The sequence below is a fragment of the Copadichromis virginalis genome, linkage group LG9 (assembly GCF_057382275.1).
Source record: "Copadichromis virginalis isolate Kocher_CV1m ecotype Utaka linkage group LG9, C_Virginalis_male_GT1.1, whole genome shotgun sequence".
Lineage (NCBI taxonomy): Eukaryota > Metazoa > Chordata > Actinopteri > Cichliformes > Cichlidae > Copadichromis > Copadichromis virginalis.
This window is the reverse complement of record NC_140626.1, coordinates 13,609,256-13,622,421: the sequence shown is the minus strand read 5'-3', so window position 1 is coordinate 13,622,421 and position 13,166 is coordinate 13,609,256. Positions and strand designations below refer to the sequence as shown.

General features: G+C 44.8%; 1 protein-coding gene and 2 long non-coding RNA genes across 4 annotated transcripts in view; 2 read left to right on the top strand and 1 right to left on the bottom strand.

Moving 5' to 3' along the window:
- The window catches only part of LOC146701553 (vasoactive intestinal polypeptide receptor 2-like), a 56,294-nt gene that overhangs the window by 18,084 nt on the left and 25,044 nt on the right, over positions 1-13,166 (bottom strand). The window lies entirely within an intron of this gene.
- LOC146701555 (uncharacterized) lies at positions 840-4,245 on the top strand. Its single transcript, XR_014922194.1, has 2 exons — positions 840-1,571; positions 4,064-4,245. It is a non-coding gene; the product is annotated as an uncharacterized LOC146701555 (long non-coding RNA).
- On the top strand, positions 8,733-10,344 carry LOC146701554 (uncharacterized). Its single transcript, XR_014922193.1, has 3 exons — positions 8,733-9,509; positions 9,595-9,706; positions 9,787-10,344. It is a non-coding gene; the product is annotated as an uncharacterized LOC146701554 (long non-coding RNA).

Here is a 13,166-nt window from a genome sequence, read left to right as displayed (position 1 = left end):
GCTGTCACACACAGGATTGTGGATTGCTTGGAGCCCAAATGCAGGATGCAGGAGACAGAAGTGAACATAGGCTCAACTGTTGATGGTGTTGAATCCAAAAGTCCAAAAAAAGAGATTGAAGGCAGGAGACTTTCAAGAAATACTAGAAACCACAGAACTAGGAAACACAAAGCTACTTTGAAACACATGAAGACAAAGATGAGACTGTTAGAAGGAACTGAATGGAAACACTGGTAATGTCACTAAATATAAACCTAAAGTCATCAGAAACTAAAGCTAAGAACTGAAGTCACAAATAACAAGGCTCATACACACAAGGTTAACAAATAGTATTATTAACAGAAAACTAAATACTGACTAAGCAATGTATACAGAAGCCAATGAAAACCCAGAAGAAGGATGGACTAATACAAACTTAAAACCGCGGGTTTAACGCTGAGACGTCCAGACAAGGATGAAGGCCGTCGTTTTGTCACCTGTATGCTATGAATGTCGCTGCAGTCGGTGTGAGCTCAGTGCCAGTGGTGTCGTCTGGCTTCAACAGAATGTTTTCCAGATGGAAAACCTTCATCTCTCCCACAGGACACGAAGAAAAGCTTTACTAAAAAGCAAAAAGCTACACCTGAAGCTCTGGACAGGATCACAATTAAGCCAACTGTCCATGTCTGTGTGTGAATGTGCGCTTGTGGTTTATCTCTGGAGGTTAAAGTGAGACAGAAAGATCTGGAACAGCGCCCAGATAACTTCAACATAACTATCAAGTTCAAATTCATTTTAGGTTTATTTATGTAGCACGAGGTGTCAACAACCATCAGCTCAAGGGACTATTGTATAGTATTAGATTATTCTGTTATTATATGTTACCTTATATATGTAATCAAAGTAGTTGAATTAGAATACTGCTGTAGATCACATTATACCCTTTAATATAGAGTGTGTGAGCTGTATGTAGTTTAGTTCTCATTATACTTTTGAGTTAACAGAACATATTCACATATTAGTTCATTAGATAAATGTGCATCACTCTGTATCCTTGATCTGCTGGGAATGTGTTACACTGTTTTCTTGACATGCTTAATTGTTGAATCATGAAGAGAAGGTTGTAAGCAGGAGACTCTGTGTCTAAAGACAGGGGAGATAGATAGACCACATTCCACACCCCCACCTTACAGAAAGCAGAGAAACAACTGCCGAGGTCATAACTTAGGCGCTGTAACAGAGAAAAAATGTGATGTTTTGGCTTTTACGACTAGCTGGGGGCCACTAGAGACTATAAAAAGCTGAGCAACCCGTCACCATTTTGAGACATGTGCCTGACCCTCTGGTAGCATCTCTCCCGTCCGGACGTTGTAATGCTCTGACTGTTGAATTGTATGGAAATAAATGATTGTTGATTGAGCATTGATACACCGAGTATTGTCCCTCCTTCAGCCCAAAGATTCAAAGAATTGGGAGATTTCAACAACTTGGTGCCGTGTGACCCGGATCTTTGGTGTGCTGAGGAGGTGTAGATTTGGCCTTTGGTGAGATCGTGGGGCAAAGTGAACAGAAGGCCGGCCTAAAACAGAAAGGTAAGCACAGCCTGTTGTATTATAAATACCAAATGTGCATATTGGGCTTTCCAAATTAATCTGTTCGCTGAGTCACATGTATTTTCACAGTAAATTTGTCGGTGTCTGGTTTTTGGCGCAAGATACTAACAACATAAGTTGAGGCTGAATTCCAGTGTGTTAAATAAACTGCTTCTACCGAGATACTAATAACATACTACGTTGGTCTAGTCGCAGTAAACTGCTTCTACCGAGATACTAATAACATACTACGTTGGACTAGTTGCAGCCACTTTACCTTCCACATTTAATTTTGTCTAATACTGGCTTCTGTAGCAATAATACATTAGAATTTATTCTGAAGACGCGGCCATTAGTCCAGTACATTGAAGTCGAGGTTTGTTTATTTTGTTTATGGTGTCAGTGACGTCCTGGCTTTTGCCGGCTATGAAATAGAAGTTGATTTAAGGAAAAGCAGATGCTGGCTTCACGGTGCAGTTGAACGCTGGCAACGCGAGAGCGAAACACGTCCGTAGGTTTGGTTTATGATACGGCGTATTCCGGTGGTGCGGCCGTGAAGTGCAGTAGTGGTTGGTGCTAGTTTTAGTACATTGGATAGAGGTTTGACGGTGGTTTGTGGCGTCAGTCGAGTTTTAAGGGCTGCGGTCATAATACAAAGTAAAATTTTAAGTACATAGAGCAACACCTGGTTTATGATGTCAGGTATAACTTCGGGGATGCAAGCATCACTTTTATGATGCAACTTTCCCCCGTGGTGGCGGTCATAAGCGCAGAGAAAGGGGTATTTTGGTCTATGGTGCAGTGTGCTTTAAGAAGATCTAATAGTTGAGCTCAGAGGTTTCTGTGTAAAATTCCCGCTGAGGAAAAGTGTTGTGTGTGAATGTGAAGGCGCGCTCTGAGTGAGAGTGTGTGTGAAGCTGCGAAACGCGCTCTGGGTGCTGTCTTGTGGGTAAAGCGCGCTCTGAGTGTGTTTTTTGTGTGAAGTGTGAACACAGTGACGGTTGATGTGTTTGATTAGGAGGACATTAGAGCAAATACACATTTTAGGATCAAAGGTTGATGCCTAGTGTACCTGTGGAACATTTTGCCCTAGGAGTGGCGACCCTCCTGTCCGTGGACGCGTGGCCAGGACCGGCGTCGTCCGGGTGCCGAGGTGGTGACTTGGGGAGGTGAGGGCCCCCGCATAGCTACGGAAATAACACTGGAACGGCCGTGTAATCACGGGTTCACATTTATTCCGGACTAGAACAAGACACATTTTGCGAACAAAGGTTGAGTCTAGATTAGTAAAGAAATATAAAAAGGTTGAATTCCTCGTTTCAGTGGTTGAAATTGTTGTGTGCCTGTCCCCTGACGAGTGTGAAATTAAAATAAAGAGGGAATTTGGAGCCACATAGAGATAGACGGGCATAATTGGGTGTATTACTCTGTGGTGTAATAAAAATAAAAAGGAGAGATAGTAAGAGGTGTGCAGTGGAGAATTATGGAGGAGTACAGAGAGGAATGTGTTGGGAGACTGGCGTACAGTTTACGCTGTCAAGGTAGGCGGGTTGCCTGCTTATCTGTTTAACAGTGATGAAAATGAAATTAAATAAATCTCTTAGTGTGTTAATACAGGAAGCTACGGACCTGGACCAACTGCCCCCACAAGCACAGCGGCCGAAGCAAAATTATAGGTAATGGGAACCACACCCAGCACGAATCAGCAGCTGTGAAAAAGACAGCAGCGAGGAGAGAATTAGAGGAGAAATTAAGAGAAGTTTTAACACATAAAATTGGGGCCAACGGACTTGTGGAGGTTGGGAAGGCGTCCGGAGCATCACAACAAAAAGGTGAAACAAAAACACACAAGCAGAGAAATCTGAGAGAAAGGCTCCTTTTAAGGTAACGCCTAGTTTGAGAAAAGTTAAAATTAACCTGCTTGCCTACAAATGCACACACACGCAATGAAGAAACAGCTTACACTCATGAACACGTGAAGATTTTCCAGCAAGGTTAAAGAAAAATTAACATACTTAAATGATGAAGTCTATACATTACTGACAAAGAAACCCTCTGGGTTGCAGGACAACAATTTAACTAAAAAAAAAAAAAAAAAAAAAAAGGAACACTGGTCTAACCAACCAGGCAAGACACAACAAATTTAGTGGTTAAAAGATTCAAATTGTGACATGTTTTCTGTTGATTGATTAATAAAAGTGATTACTGAATGAAAGAAAATTCCTTTTTTGGGTTTTTAAACATGATCTTAAGAATTTTAATATGTACTTGTGTTGTCCTGTCAACTTGGTGGGTTAGGAGTTGATTATATCGGGAGAGAAAAAAAAAAAAAAAAAAGGGGGAGAGAAGGCTGACACAGGGCCTGGTCCCGGTGTGTCTCCCCTCTGAATAACACAGCCAACACAACATCATTTTCCTGTTCGTTTGTTTTTGTTTTTTGTTTGTTTTTGTTTTGTTTTGTTTTTGTTTTTTCTATACATATTTAATTACAGGCTGCTTTGCCGGCCCTGAAAGCCGAGGCTGACTGGACTCCTGCTCTCCCCCATACGTGACACTGACCAAATGCTGCAACAGCTGGACCCACAACAACGACCTGAGAATGTCAACAGACCTGCAGGAATGTGATCTCATGCAGCCGAGACGGAGAGCACTAAACCTAAGGCCCGTTTCACTACACGGGGGAAAATTCCCAGACTGCGTCAGCTGACAGAGCTGTGACGAGACGCCCGCCAAGCCCGAATGAAAAGTAAGGCCGAGCGAAAGAATGCTGACCTTGATAACTTTGCATTCACACTGTGCAGGACAGTGATGGACCAACACGGATGATCGGGTGGCGAGAAAGGGCGTGACCGAGACAAGAGGAGTAACTGAGGACAGAAGGCACCTCAGAATGGACAAAAACACAGAAGAAGATGCAGGTTTCACCTGCGGTGAACATCGACACTGGAGAAAGGACTGCCCCAATTGGGGTCAGAACCAGGACGGACTGAATTTTGAGCAGCAGCAGCAGCAGCAATGGTCGCAAACAAACTGAAAAGGAGGGGGGCAGGACCCCAGGGCATGCTTCAGGCCGTGGTTTACCCAGAACACCAGAACAGGAAAGTGATGAACACAAACACCCACACAAACACACACATCTACATGCACTGACTCAGAATGAAGAGAAACAAACACACACACACACACACACACACACACACACACACACACACACACACACACACACACACATTAAAGACGGTACAATATTACAGAGTATCAGAACAGCCCTTAGTGACAGTAGTGAGGAAGAACACGCTTTCAACAGGAAGCAACATGGTGGCTCTTACTCATCAAATCAGAGACTAATGCCAAGATGGCGGCGCGCACGGGTGCAGCGGCTCTTAGCTCTCCAGTTTGGTGCTCGTTTTTACTTTTAATGTGGATATTTTTGAATGTTTGCAACGCCGCCATCTCTTACAGTCGCCAGAACCTAATTGACCTAGGTTTTAAATATAGTTTGTCTGTTTCTGGCGACTATCAGCGAACACACAACATCCTGGTGGAGATAGCGAGACCGCCAGGGTCACCGTGGATGGTCTGCCCGCCCAGCAAGCGTAGAAGGCGACGGAGGGAAAGAAAGCAGAAGAGGGGATGCCGGTCGGGCTCAGACGCTAGGCTACGCAAACATCCACACCGGCCAGCACTTCCGAGCCTTTTCCTATCGAACACCAGATCCATCACCCACAAACTTGACGAATTGGAGCTACAGATAGCCAACACAAGCTTTGCACGTAACTGCAGCATTATTCTTATTACGGAGACGTGGCTTCACCCGCTGATTCCCGACGCTGCAGTCGAGTTAGCAGGCCGCACGCTACACCGGCATGACAGAAACAGCAACTCAGGTAAAAGCAGAGGAGGGGGGCTATGTGTTTACGTGCATAACGAGTGGTGTTGTAACAGCAGGATCATTCACACACACTGTTCTCCTGATTTGGAGGTTCTGGCAGTCTCGTGCAGACCTTTTTACATCCCGAGGGAGTTTACAGTAGTTATTGTGATAGCTGTTTATATACCGCCGGATGCTAACGTTAGCACGGCTCTCAGCCTCTTGCTCAACACCATAAACAAACAACAGCTTGCCCACCCCGATGGGGTTTTTATTGTCGCCGGCGACTTTAACAAAGCGTGCCTAAAGACTGTGCTTCCTAAATTTGTCCAGTTTGTGGACTTTGCTACGAGAGGAGAACACACTTTGGACCATGTCTATTCAAACATCAGGCATGCTTTCAGAGCGACACCCCTCCCCCACCTGGCTGGATCTGACCACCTCTGCATGTCCCTCACCCCCACCTACACCCCCCTGCTGAGAAAAACAAAGCCCCAGACAAAGACAATAAAAACCTGGCCTGAAGGAGCCCTTTCTCAACTGCAGGACTGCTTCTCAACAACTGTATGGGATTTATTCTCCAGCCACAACCTCCAGGAGTACACAGACACTGTACTCTCGTACATCAGGAACTGTGTTGACAATGTCACCGTCAACAAAAGGGTCAGGGTGTTTCCAAATCAAAAACCCTGGATGAATAGCGAAGTGCAATCCCTCCTAAAAAGCCGCAACACTGCCTTCAAGTCAGGGGACAGGGCTGCGTATAGGGCGGCCAGGGCAGACCTGAGTAGAGGCATCAGGAAAGCTAAGGCTGCCTATAGGAGGAGGATTGAAGATCACTTTGCTGACAACGACCCCAGAAAAATGTGGCAGGGGATCAATCACATTACCAACTACAGAAGCAATAACCAGGCAACATCTAGGACTGATGCCTCACTGGCTGAGGATCTAAACCGTTTCTTCGCCCGCTTTGAGACGACCAAGCCCTCAGCTGCCACACCACTTCCACCCGCCCCCAGCACTGGCACACTAACACTTAGGGAGCACCAAGTGAGGTGTGTTCTAAGGTCAGTGAATCCCAGGAAGGCGGCAGGTCCTGATGGAATACATGGAAAGGTTCTCAGAGCATGTGCTGACGAACTGACTGGAGTCTTCACTAAAATCTTCAACCTTTCCTTGTCATCAAACACCGTCCCGCCCTGCCTCAAAACCTCCACCATCATCCCCATCGCCAAGAAGACAGCTGTGGCCAGCCCAAATGACTACAGGCCTGTTGCACTTACGCCTGTAGTGATGAAGTGCTTTGAGAGACTGGTCTGTCAGCACATCAGGGCCGGTCTGCCTCCCACTCTGGACCCCCACCAATTTGCCTACAGGACAAATCGTTCCACCGAGGACGCTATCACCATAGCGCTCCACACTGCGCTGAGTCACCTGGAGCACCGAGGAAGCTATGTGAGAATGCTCTTTCTGGACTTCAGCTCAGCATTCAATCATATCATCCCGGAGATCCTGGTCCAGAAACTGTCTCACCTGGGACTCTCCACCCCCATCTGCCTCTGGATCAAGGACTTCCTGACAAATAGACCACAGTCTGTCAGACTCGGCCCCCACCGGTCCAGCACCATCACACTCAGCACCGGGTCTCCACAAGGATGTGTTTTGAGTCCCCTCCTGTTTACGCTCTACACATCCGACTGCTCCCCTACCCATCTCTCAAACACCATCATAAAGTTCGCGGATGACACCACAGTGGTTGGACTCATCTCAAGGGGGGATGAGTCGGACTACAGAGATGAGGTCAACAGACTGACTGAGTGGTGTTCAGTTAACAACCTCCAACTGAACACCACGAAAACTAAAGAACTTATCTTGGACTTCAGGAAGGGCAGAGCAGACCCGGCCCCACTTTACATTCACGGGAGCTGTGTGGAGAGGGTACACTCCATGAGGTTTCTGGGCGTGCAGATATCTGATGACCTCTCCTGGACTGCAAATACTACAGCGGTGGTTAAAAAGGCCCAGCAGCGTCTCCACTTTCTGAGAGTGCTCAGGAGGAACAACCTGGAGGAGAGGCTGCTGGTGACATTTTACAGAGCCACCATAGAGAGCATCCTAACGTACGGCATAACAACATGGTATGCAGGGTGCTCAGCTGCAGACAGGAAAGTACTGCAGCCACTGTGACAAAGACAAATATTTATATACAGAGGGACAGGCCAACAGAAGAAATGAAGACAATCAGGACAATTAGGGGAGACAGGCAGGAAGCAAAACTAACACGCAAAACAAAAGAAAACACGTTTTCTGAGTCTTTGAAACAAGTCAGAGGGAGGCACGTGGAAATTGGGAAACATGGGAAGTGTGGAGGAAAATATGACTTAGAATAACAGACAAGGGTTAATCCACAACCTTCAACTTATTACTAGAAACTGAAATGTGAAAACAGCAAGAGACTTGATAAAATATCATAAGAATGATAAGTAATCAAAAAGAGGACATCCCAAAATGAATCAAAAACATAGAGCACTGGAATGGCCTCAAAACCAGCAAGAAAACACTTTAAAAACTCACATCCAGAAACGGTAAAGCAATTCAAACCTCGGGGTACAAAAGAGGGGTTGTGCCCTGAGACGAAATCGATATTAATCAAGCTTCAGTAAATAGCTACTTAAATCATCTATCTATCCATCGATGGATGGATGGATGGATGGATGGATGGATAGTCAGTCTTACTCTTAAACCAAAGCGATTAGTGCCTAAACCTGAACAACCAGCAGGTGAAAACAAATCTAAACGGTGACTTCATAGTCTTGTGATTTACAGTGGGGCAAAAAAGTATTTAGTCAGCCACCGATTGTGCAAATTCCCCCACTTAAAATGATGACAGAGGTCAGTAATTTGCACCAGAGGTACACTTCAACTGTGAGAGACAGAATGTGAAAAAAAAAATCCATGAATTCACATGGTAGGATTTGTAAACAATTTATTCGTAAATTAGGGTGGAAAATAAGTATTTGGTCACCTCAAACAAGGAAAATCTCTGGCTCTCACAGACCTGTAACGTCTTCTGTAAGAGGCTTTTCTGTCCCCCACTCGTTACCTGTATGAATGGCACCTGTTTGAACTCATCATCTGTATAAAAGACACCTGTCCACAGCCTCAAACAGTCAGACTCCAAACTCCGCCATGGCCAAGACCAAAGAGCTTTCGAAGGAGACCAGGGCCCTGTTTCAGGAAGCCGGTTTAGTGGAAAAACTGAATAAGTATACCCTGAGTTAACGACAACTCTGGGTTTTCGGTTTCACAAAGCGAGTTCAGCTGAAGCCTGAGTGAGTCACTATGACGACACACGCCGTGAAGCTAACCTGCCCCCTAGCAGGTTTACTACAACTAACCCTGACTGTCTCCGCCCCTTTGTCGGAAACCTGACAGTAGGAAGTGTCAGACATGGCGTGTCCCTTCCTTGAAGAGCCAGTAGATCGTGAAGCCCAAATTCTCCGCAGAGCTCTCCGCCGGGAGAGAGTGATCAGAGCGCGTTTGGACATTTTATCATTTCCTGATGATTGTCTGTGCGAACGTTACCGTTTCTCAGCACAATCTATAATTTATTTGGATAACATCCTCAGGCCATATATTACGCATGTGACACATCGCGGACATGCTCTCAGTTCTGTACATATTATTTGTATTGCACTTCGGTTTTTTGCAAACGGGAGCTTTCTGTATAATATTGGTGACGCTGAGCACGTTTCCAAGGCTACCGTCTGTCGGGCAGTCAGGAATGTTACAGTTGCACTGAAACGTCTCCTCGTCTGTGGTGTTCCCCGGTCATAGACCCACAAGATTCATCAAAGAGGGATGCCACAAAATTGCAGGTATCAGGATGACCAAAACTTAATTTATGATGTGGTGATACTTGAACTACTACTTAAATTTTACATTTATTTTCAGGGTTCCCAGGCGTGATTGGCTGTATAGATGGTACTCACATTCCAATCATTGCTCCTTCAGTAAATGAAGGAGACTATGTGAACAGGAAGTCTTTCCACAGCATTAATGTACAGGTACATAGTTCCCTGTAGCATTTCAAACTAACAAATTATTTCATCATAGTAATGGATGCTAATTTGTGTTCTCTGCACCGTGAAGATCATATGTGATGCTGCCAACATTATCACAAATGTGGAAGCCAAGTGGCCAGGCTCTGTCCATGACTCACAAATATTCCGTGAATGTACACTGAGCACAAAATTTGGACATGGTGAGTTGAAAATACTTTAAAATATATAAAGACCAATTGCTTCAGGGACATTTGAACTGAAGTGTATCCTTCTGTCTTAGGAGAGTTCACTGGCTACTTGCTTGGTGATAGGGGGTATCCATGTTTACCCTATTTGCTTACCCCTTACTCTGACCCTGAACCGGGCCCACAGCAGCGATATAATCTGGCTAATTGCAGGACAAGAGCCAGAGTTGAAATGACTATCGGAATGCTTAAGGCCCGGTTCCAGTGCCTGCAAAGACTCAGGGTCACCCCAGAAAGGGCATGTGACATTATTGTGGCATGTGTGATTCTTCACAACATTGCCACAATTAGAGGAGAACACTGTCCTTCTGAACCAAACAGCAGTGATCCAAACCATGAACATCCTGGCCCTCCCACGGACATACAAGATGGAAGAGCAGTCAGAGACACCATATGTCACAATCATTTCTTTTGACCCATCACCTCAACATGTTGAAAGACGAAAAAACAGATTTTTTGTTCAACTGGCTTTATTGGTCGCCTGTATTTCCTGTACACAAAGTATTAAAAGATGTAAACCTCATAAAGTGTCTCTGTTGCTTCCTCCTCTGTAACAGCTGTCAATGTTTCTTCATTATTTTCCTGCAGTAAAGAAATAAACAACATTGCTGTTCTACTGTAAACTCATATAATCTGTGGAGTATTACTCACAACTGCATGTTGGTCTGGCTCAACAGGAGGCTGCACCAGATGCAGTACACCATCACCATCAACTGATAGAATATGAGGTTTATACAGGTCACTTATAACTTACAAGGGACCAAATGGCAATTAACAAACATACCAATCACCTTACACTTCATTGTCATTATGCTCTCAAAGACAACCAAGACTGAGGGAAGGCAAAATCAGTAGGAAAATAACTTCACTACAAAATAATTCATTATGGTAAAGAGTTTATCAAATGAATGAGTAGCACTGCAAAGGTGACTGTGAAGAAAGGATGTATGCACATCATGTATTATTTTGAATTTACCCCCTATGTAGGCACTTGTGTCTTGCGGGGTTATTGACTCAGAGGATGTCCCCGCAGAGATGCCTTCGGCCACAGGGCGCCCACTGTTTTGGCTGAGGGCCAACTGCTCAGCCTCTGTGAGTGGTGGTGGTGGTGGAGGACCCCCACCTGTTTTTCGGGCCTCCGCTTTTTTTCTGTTGGCTATAACGGGTCACATTTGAGCATACAGAGTAAGCAAATATGTACTTGTAATGTGCTCAGATAATTTCAATAAGTGCTTACAGACAGAAAATTAATGTAGCCTCTAACTGCAATTGATTTACATCGGACAAACAGACCAAGCACTATGGCTCATAATACAATTACACCTTACCTGTTTGGACTATATTTTTATATTTCATTTTTACTTGCTGCCAGGAACGTTTGGGGCCTGTTGGGTTGCACCTGCGCTCACATCACGTCACAAAATAAAATGTATAAAATAACAAATAAAATAACATATGATAAAATAACGTGTTAAATGGGTGGAAATCCCTAGATCAATGTTTAAATTAACACTCACGCATTGACTCTGTCGGCTATGTTTTGCCATGCATGCTCACTTTCTTTTGCAGCTGTCGCTGTGTTACTTTTTTCCGCGGAATTTGCATGTTATCGGCATATGCTGCCATCAGAATTTCGGCCTCAAGCGCTGTAAAATACATTGACCGCGCCTTCTTTCCCTCTGTCTCCATGGTGACTCGCTTAATCTGTGCTCCACTGATCAGGGCTTTATGTATCCTCGTCCGCGCGCTTCACTTGGGGTTAAAGCAACTCCGCGTTGACTGAACTACTTGTTATCAGCCTTTCTGAAACCGAATATTCCGAGTTGGACAGTTCGGGGTTACTCAACCCTGCGTATCGTTTTTCACTCTGAGTTTTCTAAACCGGCTTCCTGAAACAGGGCCCAGGAAAAGTATTGTAGACCTGCACCAGACTGGGAAGAGTGAATCTACAATAGACAAGCAGCTTGGTGTGAAAAAATCAACTGTGGGAGTAATCATCAGAAAATGGAAGACATACAAGACCACTGATAATCTCCCTCGATCTGGGGCTCCACGCAAGATCTCATCCCGTGGGGTCAAAATGATCATGAAAACGGTGAGCAAAGATCCCAGAACCACACGGGGGGACCTGGTGAATGACCTGCAGAGAGCTGGGACCAAAGTAACAAAGGTCACCATCAGTAACACACTACAACGGCAGGGAATCAAATCCCGCAGTGCCAGACGTGTTCCGCTGCTGAAGCCAGTGCATGTCCAGGCCCGTCTGAAGTTCGCCAGAGAGCACATGGATGATACAGCAGAGGATTGGGAGAATGTCATGTGGTCAGATGAAACCAAAGTAGAACTTTTTGGTATAAACTCAACTCGTCGTGTTTGGAGGAAGAAGAATACTGAGTTGCATCCCAAGAACACCATACCTACTGTGAAGCATGGGGGTGGAAACATCATGCTATGGGGCTGTTTTTCTGCCAAGGGGACAGGACGGCTGATCCATGTTAAGGACAGAATGAATGGGGCCATGTATCGTGAGATTTTGAGCCAAAACCTCCTTCCATCAGTGAGAACTTTGAAGATGAAACGAGGCTGGGTCTTCCAACATGACAATGATCCAAAACACACCGCCCGGGCAACAAAGGAGTGGCTCCGTAAGAAGCATTTGAAAGTCCTGGAGTGGCCTAGCCAGTCTCCAGACCTCAACCCCATAGAAAATCTGTGGCGGGAGTTGAAAGTCCGTGTTGCTCGGCGACAGCCCCAAAACATCACTGCTCTCGAGAAGATCTGCATGGAGGAATGGGCCAAAATACCAGCTACTGTGTGTGCAAACCTGGTAAAGACCTATAGTAAACGTTTGACCTCTGTTATTGCCAACAAAGGTTATTTTACAAAGTATTGAGTTGTATTTTTGTTATTGACCAAATACTTATTTTCCACCCTGATTTACGAATAAATTCTTTACAAATCCTACCATGTGGATTCATGGATTTTTTTTTCACATTCTGTCTCTCACAGTTGAAGTGTACCTCTGGTGCAAATTACTGACCTCTGTCATCATTTTAAGTGGGGGAACTTGCACAATCGGTGGCTGACTAAATACTTTTTTGCCCCACTGTACATCACCACACTTAAACTCTCTTTAAAACAAGTTTAAAACAAGTTGTATAAACATCGGTTATAGCTTCATAGCAGTCATCCAAACAATGTTTACAGCTGTACCAGATGTTTTCTGGTGGCCTGAGGAGCATTTCTGCTCTGTTGACCTTTGGGATTACTCAACAGCACGTGACAGAAAACTACACAACCCACAAGGACACCTCTTTTTTCTCTGCAAGGCAGAGGACGCAGTGTAATGTGCAATGATTTAAAGAGATAGAGCTCTTTCATGTTTTTCTATGACACTTGACATAAATGTATTTAT